General features: G+C 40.4%; 1 long non-coding RNA gene across 1 annotated transcript; it reads left to right on the top strand.

The window, feature by feature from the left end:
- Positions 1 to 8,604: 8,604 nt before the first annotated feature.
- LOC125780669 (uncharacterized) lies at positions 8,605 to 9,668 on the top strand. The gene is made up of 3 exons (XR_007423941.1): positions 8,605 to 8,667; positions 8,850 to 8,979; positions 9,048 to 9,668. It is a non-coding gene; the product is annotated as an uncharacterized LOC125780669 (long non-coding RNA).
- Positions 9,669 to 10,838: the final 1,170 nt, after the last annotated feature.

The following is a 10,838-nucleotide window of genomic DNA, read 5'->3' as shown; positions in this document are numbered from 1 at the left end:
GTATCCTTCCCCTGAACAACTATGTTGAACAATCTTTGTTTTTAGATCATTTGAGAGTTGTTTTGATGAGCCCATGATGCCACTCTTCAGAGGAGATTCAAATAGGAGAACAATTGCAATTGGCCACCTTAAATACCTTTTCTCATGATTGGATACACCTGGCTATGAAGTTCAAAGCTCAATGAGGTTACCAAACCAATTTTGTGCTTCAGTAAGTCAGTAAAAATGAGTTAGGAGTATTAAAATCAATAAAATGATAAGGGTGCCCATACTTTTGCACCGGTCAAATTTTGGTTTAATGCATATTGCACATTTTCTGTTAGTACAATAAACCTCATTTCAATCCTGAAATACTACTGTGTCCATCAGTTATTAGATTATATATTATTAGATTATATATTATTATTATTATTATTATTATTATTAGATTATATATTATTATATAGCTTCTCCAATCTAGCAACAGTAGCTATAGAAGAATATGTTAGCAGACAAAGCCTGGAGTGGTTGATTGATGCTGGCACTCAGACTGCAACAATCTTACTCACACACTGCTGACCATAACGCTAACACACACACACACACACACACCAATGCACATATCGTCTATTCCTGCGAGGTTCACTGAAGTTCATCTACTCCTGAGAAAAGCAGAAGTGTGATGATGAATTTCCGTCAGGATTCACAGACTGAGCCTGTTTTTGCCACACACCCCCCCACACACACACAGCATGTGTACAAACCTACTGTGACGGTGTGATGCAGACAGTTTCAATCTAGTAAAACAGTTTGCAGCGCTGTTTTATATACTGCATCTTTATGTACCAGATTTTACTAACAAAACATTATTATTTAGAATTATGTTGATGGAATACAGACTGTAATAAAGAGAATGACTTAGATACAACTGGAATGTGAGAACTCCCAATCTTTATTAATGACTGTTAAAATCCTAAAGAGTAGAAAGATTTAAAAGATGAAGAAAGAAAGAAAGAAAGAAAGAAAGAAAGAAATTAAAAAAAGAAAGGAAAAGCCAGGTGAGGGGGTGAGAGTACATTTGGGTATCTCCTCCCCTACCTTAACACATTGAAGTCTTCATTAAAGAGGTTATACATACCTTTATGCCAATAATGCCGTATGTAAACAAATAGGATCGTATAAAATAGGATAGAATCTATTAGTATGACTACGCCAACAGTTTCCAGTTATCAGCTTGTTATCAGCTCAGATGACGCGATCAACTCTGACCTGTCTGGGCATTAACATTTTCTTATCATGGTGTTCTTTAGCTCTGTGTCCTTGATAAACACAAACAACTTCCAAGGCCTTGTGTCACTGCAGCACAGTTAAAAAGAGTATAAAGATATATATATATATATATATATATATATATATATATATATATATATATATATATATATATATATAGTTTTGTTGGAAACAGGAGAGTTGAGGTGCACATTGAATTCTGCCGTAATTTGGGCAGCCGAGGTTTTATGTTTTTTGGATACAATCCAAACATCCCTTTCAGACAGCTTCCTCTTGCGTCCACAGTTAATCCTGTTGGATGTGGTTGGTCCTTCTTGGTGGTATGCTGACATTACCCTGGATACCGTGGCTCTTGATACATCACAAAGACTTGCTGTCTTGGTCACAGATGCGCCAACAAGACGTGCACCAACAATTTGTTCTCTTTTGAACTCTGGTATGTCACCCATAATGTTGTGTGCATTGCAATATTTTGAGCAAAACTGTGCTCGTACCCTGCTAATTGAAGCTTCACACTCTGCTCTTACTGGTGCAATGTTGAATTGATGAAGATTGGCCACCAGACTGCTCCAATTTAGCCATGAAACCTCCCACACTAAAATGACAGGTGTTTCAGTTTTATTGTCCAACCCCTGTATATACGTGCACACATTTCAGTTTTTATTTCAAGTTACACAGTTCAGAAAATAGCATTTGCAGAGGAGGGTGAGCCTGACCCCGCCCCCAAACTGTCAAAACCACCCCTTTCAACACTCCAGGAAAAAGCGACGCTGCAGGCAATTCACATATAGCACGAAGACAACAGTGAATTCCAGAGAAAAAAAAACACCAGAGAGAAGAAAAATGAAGTTCGGGAGCACAATTTTTTTCAGTGTGAACACGATTCTCTTTTTTTTTGTGCTCGCAAGCAGTACATTTACACCCGCAAAATGTTAAAAATCTCACATTATAAAAACCTGCTTAACAGCGGGCCAACTTTCATTCTATTTCTAAAATACATCGCGGGCCACTCCAAAAAAGGAAACAGGCCGCAAATGTTTGGACACCCCTGGCTTAAAGGGTTCTATCCTTTATAAGTTGTATATGGAGCCACTGCTTTTTTAAAAGGAAACATAACATTTTAAGAATATACAGTAAAGTGAGTGTATGTGTTTGTGTGTGTGTTATCATGGTCAGTAAGTAACAGAAGGTAATATATTGATTATCACACTCATTTCCTGCAGGAACAGAGTGCTGTATGCGTGTAAATCAGTGTGTGAGGGGTGATACAGAGTGATAGAGAGTGCTCTGACTGACCCGGTGGTCAGACTGCACTGATTGGACCGGTCACACATGAGGAATGGTCACACACAGATGACCCGACCGGAATAGACACCGCAAATCAAATTTTCCCACCAAGGAAATCTGAAAACATTAGAACTGATTAGCTCAGATGCAGCAGAAGATCTGAAGAAGATTAATTTGTGTCCATCTCTCTGTATGTATGTGTGTGTGTGTGTGTGTGTGTGTGTGAGTGTGTTATTCACCAATATTTTACTTATGTGGTTTTATACTATACTTTAAAACAAGAGAGAAAAGATACCAAGAGAAATTAGAAAAAATAGTGAACAAGGAAGAAATAGAGAGAGTGAAAGAGATAGAGAGACAAATAAAGAGAGAGGGTGAAATGTAAAAGAGAGAGATGAGAGAGAGGAAAGAAGGAATAGACAGAAAAGAAGAGAAAGACAAGAGTGAGACAAAAGATGGAAAGAGAAAACAAGAATGAGCAAAAAAGAAATACAGAGAGAGCAGAAGAGGCAGAGAGAGAGAGAGAAAGAAAATGAGAGGGAATTAAAAAATGTGAAAATGACTGAGGGAGAGCGAAATAGAGGAACAGAGACTGCGTACATGCAACAGAGAGAGAGAGAGTAAACTAGATTAACCTAGAAAGAAAGCGTAAAGTGAAAAAGAGAGACATGGAGTGATGAAAGTGAAAGAGTGAGGAGACAGAAACAAGAGAAGAAAGTAGAGACAGACAGTGAGAGAAAGAACAAATAACAGTGTGCAAGAAAGGAATAGAAAGAGTGGAAGAGACAGAGAGATAAAGAAAGAGAGGAGAGTTAGAGGAAAGAAGAAAAAGACATAAAAGACAAGCAAGGCAGAGTGAGACAAAAGAGAGAGAGAAAACAAAAATGAGCAAGAAAAAAATACAGAGAGAGTAGAAGAGGCAGAGAGAGACAAATAAAAAGAGAGGACCAGAGACTGTGCACATGCAACAGAGTAATAGATAAACAAAGAGAAAGAGAGGTAAACGGAGAGAGAGAGAGAGAGAGAGAGAGAGAGAGAGAGAGCTAAAGATGTTAGTGGATGTGTTTGATGGACAGATGTTCAGCACTGTTTTTCTCTGTTCTGGAAAACTGGAAATGGTTACTGGAATAAGAGAAAAGGAAAGCAGATCAGTAACTGCAGCGGAAAAGAATAAAGCTGCTAATCTTCCGCTCTCTGTCCAACTCTTTATTAGCCACAAGTGTGAGAAACACACACACACACACACACACACACATACACACACAGCAAACATGGTCAGCTCAGACCTCAGGTCACTTATATGGTTTCAAATGAGAACCTTACCTATAATTTATAACATACCAACTAGAAATAAACTAGAGAGAAAGAGAGAGAGAGAAGGAAAGAGAGAAACAGGGAGAGAGAAATAGAGAGAAACAGAAAGAGAGAGAGAAAGAGAGGGAGAAAGAGAGAGAGAGTTAAACATTAATTTGAAAGTTAAAACATTTATTTGAAGAATTTTCAAATATTTATCTTCGGAACACTTTTCAAGAACAGCCCTTGATCTGTTTTCTTGACCCCAGGCTGAAGATGACAGAGGCACTTGAGAAGAACCTACATATCAGGAAGCGATGGTGCGTCTGGCCCGCGGCCCCTCGGCCCCCCGGCCCCCCGGCCGCAGTGCGTTCTGTTCTGGTAGGTGCTGTTATTAATGGATAGAGTTTGTGGCTCCCAGCAGCTGCGCTGTTTCAAGTCAGCATAATATTTGATTTTACAGCTCGTATTATAAACGGCTGTTTGTGTACGGGAGCCAGTCAGCTGGGAATCCTAAAGCTTTGGGACGTCCTTAATCTTCTGATGATAAATTGTCCAGGGAGGAATCATTTCTCTGAGGTTTCACTTGGACAACTTCATAAATTCTGGACAAAAGATCACGATTAGGAGTACATAGACTTACTTATACAAGCACTTCTACAAGTACAGTCCCTTAAAGGAGTGCATGGACTAATGGAGGAATGTCCAGCAAGGGAACACTTGTTATAAGAATTTAAAGCATGTCCTGTAAAGATACTTATCCACAGGAGCACATTTTTTTCCCCGAGAGTAAATACACTCATCATCAAAATACCATTCTGAGTTGCACCCAGAAGGAAGTGTTGAATTGCAATATTCAATTTAGAGAGAAAACAAAGGTTACAAGGAACACAATATGCCAAACATCCTGCCGTGGAGTTGTAGAGGTTCCTAATGGCGTCCAGCGATAATCAAACATCCCATGCAGTTTAACTCCTCTCACTCCAGCAGATATTGCATTGGTGTGGATTGTTGATAAACCAGACTAACAGCATCCCACACATTTGCTTTCAAAAAGCCCAATAGCTAACACTAGATATAAATGTAAGCTGTTAAAATAGAGAATTTGCATTAAATAGACTTTGCATTAAATATACAGTACTGTGCAAACATTTTAGGCACTATAGCAAAGTACACTAATCCATTTATCTCAGCAATATGAGTGTTTTACCTAAAAAAGCACCACATACGATTTGAACAGATGCAATTAAACATACATACAGTAAAACGTAACAAAGAATTCTCATTTTTAACTAAGTATGTGACATACTGTGAACCAAGCTGAAGAATAAAGTGTAGTTCCAGATTTCTCCTGGATGCTCCTCAGCCAACATGTGTATATAATGTTCAATTCCGTCAGCAGCTCACCTGATTTACCAAATTCACAAATTTACCAAACCAGGTGATAATTATTATGATGATATGGTTTCTCTGAGCTAATAAACACTTACTTCACAGATAAGAAGCTTTTTCTTTACTGAAATTCCCACAGGTACCTAAAACATTTGCACAATACTGTATATATTTCTCTTTATCTTGCCAATAGTAAAGCTGCCTTGCAGTCAGATTCACAGAATAAGAAAGAGAAATAAAAATAGACACAAGAGTCACAAGAAATAATAATAGTGGAAATGTTATACACACATTGTAGCCTATAGAATGATAAAACATCTGGTAGTGAGGTGATTAAATATATGGGGCCCTATAAAGGCTTGGGCCAGCCTTGAGGATCTCCTACAGAGATCCATCAATATTTGTTCTTATACTTACTTATATTGCATTTTCTATATAGATAGAGTTTTAATAGAGGTAAAACATTAAAACGTTCTGTCTGTTCAGCTTCACTTACTGTCTTTACTAATTAATCCAACTCATCATTAGACATTAAAGTTCTAAACACATTCAGCTCCGTCAGACAGAGTGACCGCTCCTCCTGCGCTCACCACTGAGAGATCCATACTGATGTCTGAGAGTTCACCTTAAGTTTGATAATTTTAAACAAACTATATCTAGCGGCTAACGCTTCTGAAGGCCGTGTGCAGGCTTGGCTAATGTAAAGGGCAGTGTGGTGTTTGTTATGGGCGACAGTGTGGTCACGGCAGTGTTTACATGAGTGTATAATGTGTTTAGTCCCGATTGGGAATGTTTGAGGATGTTTCTGCTGGGGCTCGAAGTGTGATGAATGGCACCATAAATACTGCCAGCCTCAACTTTTACTGCCCGTGTGTGTGTGTGTGTGTGTGTGTGCGCGTGTTTTATAAGGCAGTGTGTGGTGTGAACACATGCTTTCCTTTTCTGGGTAATGCTTGACTTGTGTGAAAAAAGGTCCAGCTCTTGATAGGACAGAGCTCTCCACAGTTCTAGAACTCAGCACAGTGTTCATCTAGAGGTCAATCATACCTTCAAACATTCATAAGAATAAATTTGAACCATCTGAGATGGTCTAAGATGTTTAACTTTTGGTCTTCCGCATTTTAAACTGATTAACACATTAACTAGTAAAAACCTGTAAAACACCTGACATCAGATATGTGTTGCATATGTTTTAGGTCAGGATCAGAAAAAAGGGTCAGTGTTGGAATTGGTTTTAGGTCAAGGTTGGGTCAGGGTCAGAATGGGGACAGAGCTGGGTCAGTATATATTCAGCTCTGGGTCAGATTGGAGTTGGCAGAATAGGGACAGAGTTGGATCAGGGTTTAAATTGGGGACTATGGTGGGTCAGTGTTCGGTTGAGAAAAGGTAAGCTGGGTCAGGATGGAGTCAGCAGTTGGGTCAATGTTGGGTCAGGTTCAGAATGGGGGTAGTGTAGAATCAGAATGTGGTCAGCTTTGAGTCAGAAAAGATTCAGCTTTGGTACAGGATGGAGTTGGCTCTAGGTTAATGTTGGGTCAAGGTGGGAATGGGAGCAGTGTTAGGTCAGAATGGGGTTAGGTTAGGATGCTGGCAGCAGTTGGGTCAATGTTGGGTCAGGGTCAGAATGGGTTTAGCTTTGGTTCAAGAGTTGGCAGTATCTCAATGTTTGGTCAAGGTCAAAAGGGGGACAGTGTTGGGTCAGTATAAGTTCAGTTTTGTGTCAGGATAGAGTTGGCGGAATGGGGACAGTTTTGGGTTAGGGTCAAAATGGGGAGAGTGTTGGGTCAGAATGGGATCATTATTGGCTCAACATTGGCTCAATGTTGGATCAAAATAAGAAGAGGGTCAGTGTTGGTCAGTATAAATTCAGCTTTGGGTCAGAATGGAGTTAACAGTTGGGTAAATCTTGGGTCAAAATCAGGTCAGTATTGGGTCAGAATGGGGTGGGGTAAGGTCAATGTTGGCATAAGGATGTAGTCAACAGTAGGTCAATGTTGGGTCAAAATGAGACTGGTTACAGTGCTAGATCAAGGTCAAACTGGGTAAGTATTGGATCAAAATAGGGTTACTATTGGGTCAGGGTAGAAATAGGTTCAGTATAGGGTTACTATTGGGTCAGGGGAAAATGGGGTCAGTATAGGGTTACTATTGGATCAGTGTTGGGTCAGGGGAAAAATGGGGTCAGTATAGGGTTAATATTGGGTCAGTGTTGGGTCAGGGTAATAATAGGGTCAGTATAGGGTTAATATTAGGTAATGGTAAAATTGGGGTCAGTATTGGGTTTCTTTTGGATCAGTGTTGGGTCAGGGTAATAATGGGGTAAGTACAGGGTTACTATTGGGTCAGGGTAAAATTGGGTTCAGTATTGGGTCAGTACAGGGTTACTATTGGGTCAGTGTTAGGTCAGGGTAAAACTAGGTTCAGTATTGGATCAGAATATGATCACTATTGGGACACTATTTTGTCAGGGTCAAAATGAGACCAGGGCTGACTTAGTATTGGTTTAATATGTTCATGTGTGAAAATGCCATTGGTCTCTTTGTTTCATGGTAAGGACTGCACTGGTGAGCTCTTTGTGAAGCACACACCCTTGTATTTGTGTGTTTCTTTATACACACACAGTCTGGCAGCTGGTGGCTGTCGGGCGCTGGTTCTATAATGGGCTGATTTTAAGGCTGTCTCTGCTCTGGGCGTTGATTCTAATCTCTCCTCATTTATTTCCTCTGGCACTTTGGTGTGTTTTTCCATTGCGTGAAGAAACAAGAGTTACGAGTTTATCGGCTCGGTGGTGTGAGGGGTGCTGGGGGTCTGCGGTCCCGAACTGGGTCACTCCAGAGTGCACTGCAAACACTTTAACAAACACACCCCAAATCAATCACTCAGATACACAGATAACTTTTACAGTGCTGTCTCTCTCTCTCTCTCTCTCTTTGTCTCTTACACAAACACACACACACACAAAGTGTTTAACCAGTATGTATTTTCATGTGTTTTTTCTCCTCCTCTAAAGAGCACACATCAGAATTGCAGCTGAATATCAGATCCACTTTATTAACAGAGGTAAAAATACATACAAACAATTTTAATGTAAACACAGAAGACTGGGGTCAGGCTAAGGTCATGATCAAACTGGGGTCAGGGTTAGGGTTAGGCTCAGCACAGGGTTAGTGCTGGGTCAGAGTAAAGCTAGGATTATGGGTTAAGAGTAGGGTTGGGAGTCAGCACTGGGTCAGAGTAGTTTTAGGGTTAGGTCAGTGTTTGGAAAGTTTGGAGTCAGTGTTAGGTCAATGTTTGGTAAGGTTGGGGTCAGGGTTAGAAATGAGAGTCAGCACTAGGTCAATGTTTGGTCAGAGTAGAGCTGGAGTCAGGGTTAGGTCAGTGTTTGGTAAGGTTGGGGTCAGGGTTAGGATTGAGAGTCAGCACTAGGTCAATATTGGGTCAGAGTAAAGCTGGAGTCAGGGTTAGGTCAGTGTTTGGTAGGGGTGGGGTCAGGGTTAGGATTGAGAGTCAGCACTAGGTCAATGTTTGGTCAGAGTAGAGCTGGAGTCAGGGTTAGGTCAGTGTTTGGTAAGGTAAGAGTCAGGGTTAGGACTGAGAGTCAGCACTAGGTCAATGTTTGGTCAGAGTAGAGCTGGAGTCAGGGTTAGGTCAGTGTTTGGTAAGGTAAGAGTCAGGGTTAGGACTGAGAGTCAGCACTAGGTCAATGTTTGGTCAGAGTAGAGCTGGAGTCAGGGTTAGGTCAGGGTTAGAAATGAGAGTCAGCACTAGGTCAATGTTGGGTCAGGAAGAGCTGGAATCAGGGTTAGGTCAGTGTTTGGTAAGGTTGGGGTCAGGGTTAGGATTGAGAGTCAGCACTAGGTCAATGTTGGGTCTGGAAGAGCTGGAGTCAGGGTTAGGTCAGAGTTAGGACAGTGTTGGCTAAGGTCAGAATGGGGTCAGAGTTAGGACAGTGTTGGGTGAAGGTCAGAATGGGGTCAGAGTTAGGACAGTGTTGGGTAAGGGTCAGAATAGGGTCAGAGTTAGGACAGTGTTGGGTACGGGGCCGGAATGGGGTCAGAGTTAGGATAGTGTTGGGTAAGGGTCAGAATGGGGTCTGGGTTATATTTTATCTCATATATTTGTACTTTCAGCCAGTAGACTTAATATTAAACGTAATATTTTGCAGACACGATGCTTTGCTTTATCAATAATACACATAGACAGTTTAACAAGTATATGTTTAAATATACAATATCCACTCACTAAAATAAGAAAAAAATCACTGGCATAAAAAATAATGGTTGCTATAAAAACTCAACATGGTAGGTGTGGACCTATAGACAGGCTCTCAGAGGATACTTTCTGGGTAGTGCTCCTCTTGGTGAAAGACTGTTGACTTCTAAACATGTCTCTACTACATAAACACGTTTTGTCCAGTAGACATACTCTGAGAGGGGGGCACATCACTTGCAAAATATTCATACCCCTTGAACTTGAACGCATTTTGTCTCCTTCCAGCCACAAACTTAAATGCATTGTATTGAGATTTGAAGCAATAGCCCAACACAAAGTAGCACATAATTGTGAAGTGAAATAAAAATAATACAGTTTTAAAAAATGTAATTTAAAAAAAATCAGAAAAGAGTCTCAAAAAAAGAGTCTCTCTCTCTCCTGTATTTGTCTCTTTTCCGTGGGCATTTCGAATTTTCTGCATTAAGACAACCTGCATGTGAATAATTCAAATAGTGCTTTATGTCCGTCATTCATCTTGCTTTATAAAATGAAATGTTATCAGCTGCATGTAACTTAGTTTGGTTAGCCTACCACAAAACAACCTGAGTCATGTACAACGTCGGCTAACATTGGTAAAAGCTAGCTGGCTGTCGGGGTTTTTTTGCTACCTAAACGTGGCACAGTAGGTGGCTGTCAGATCACTAAATGTCGCTCTACTCCCACGCCATCTTCAATCTTTTCTTGGGTCTCTGCTAGTTGGCTGAAGCGCAGCCCAGTCGTGTGCTGCGTTTTTTTTTTTTCTAGTGAACCAAGCCTCCCTTTTGCCTATCTCTCGTGGTGTCTGAATCTGAATGATTGACTCTGAAAAGTTTTTATCAACACTTCATAGAGCCACCTTTCACTGCAAATAACAGCTGCAGGTCTTTTAGGGTATATCTCTACCAGATGATTTTTGCTCATTCTTCTTTGCAAAACAGATTGATTTCTGCAGCTCCTCCAGAGTGACCATGGGCCTCCTGGACACTTCTCTGACCAGTGCTGTCCTTGCTCGATCTGTCAGTTTGGGTGGATAGCCATGTCTTGGTAGGTTTGCAGTTGTAGAATTATTTTTCTAATTTTGGTTGATGGATTGAACAGAACTCTTTGGGAAGCTGAAAGCTTGGGATATGTTCTTATAACCTAACCCTGCTTTAAATGTCTCCACAACATTATCTCTGACCTGATGCTGTTTGTTCACTAGTGTTCTCTAAAAAACACAAACCACTGAGGCCTTCACAGAACATGTGTTTTATGTTTATACTGAGACAAAATTTTGCACAGCCAGACTCTATTAACTAATTCAGTGACTTCTAAAGGCAATTATGTGCTAATTTGTGTTGGTCTAT

Source organism: Astyanax mexicanus, chromosome 13, assembly GCF_023375975.1.
Source record: "Astyanax mexicanus isolate ESR-SI-001 chromosome 13, AstMex3_surface, whole genome shotgun sequence".
NCBI lineage: Eukaryota > Metazoa > Chordata > Actinopteri > Characiformes > Acestrorhamphidae > Astyanax > Astyanax mexicanus.
The sequence above is the reverse complement of the archived record's forward strand: the minus strand, read 5'-3'. Positions and strand labels throughout refer to the sequence as shown.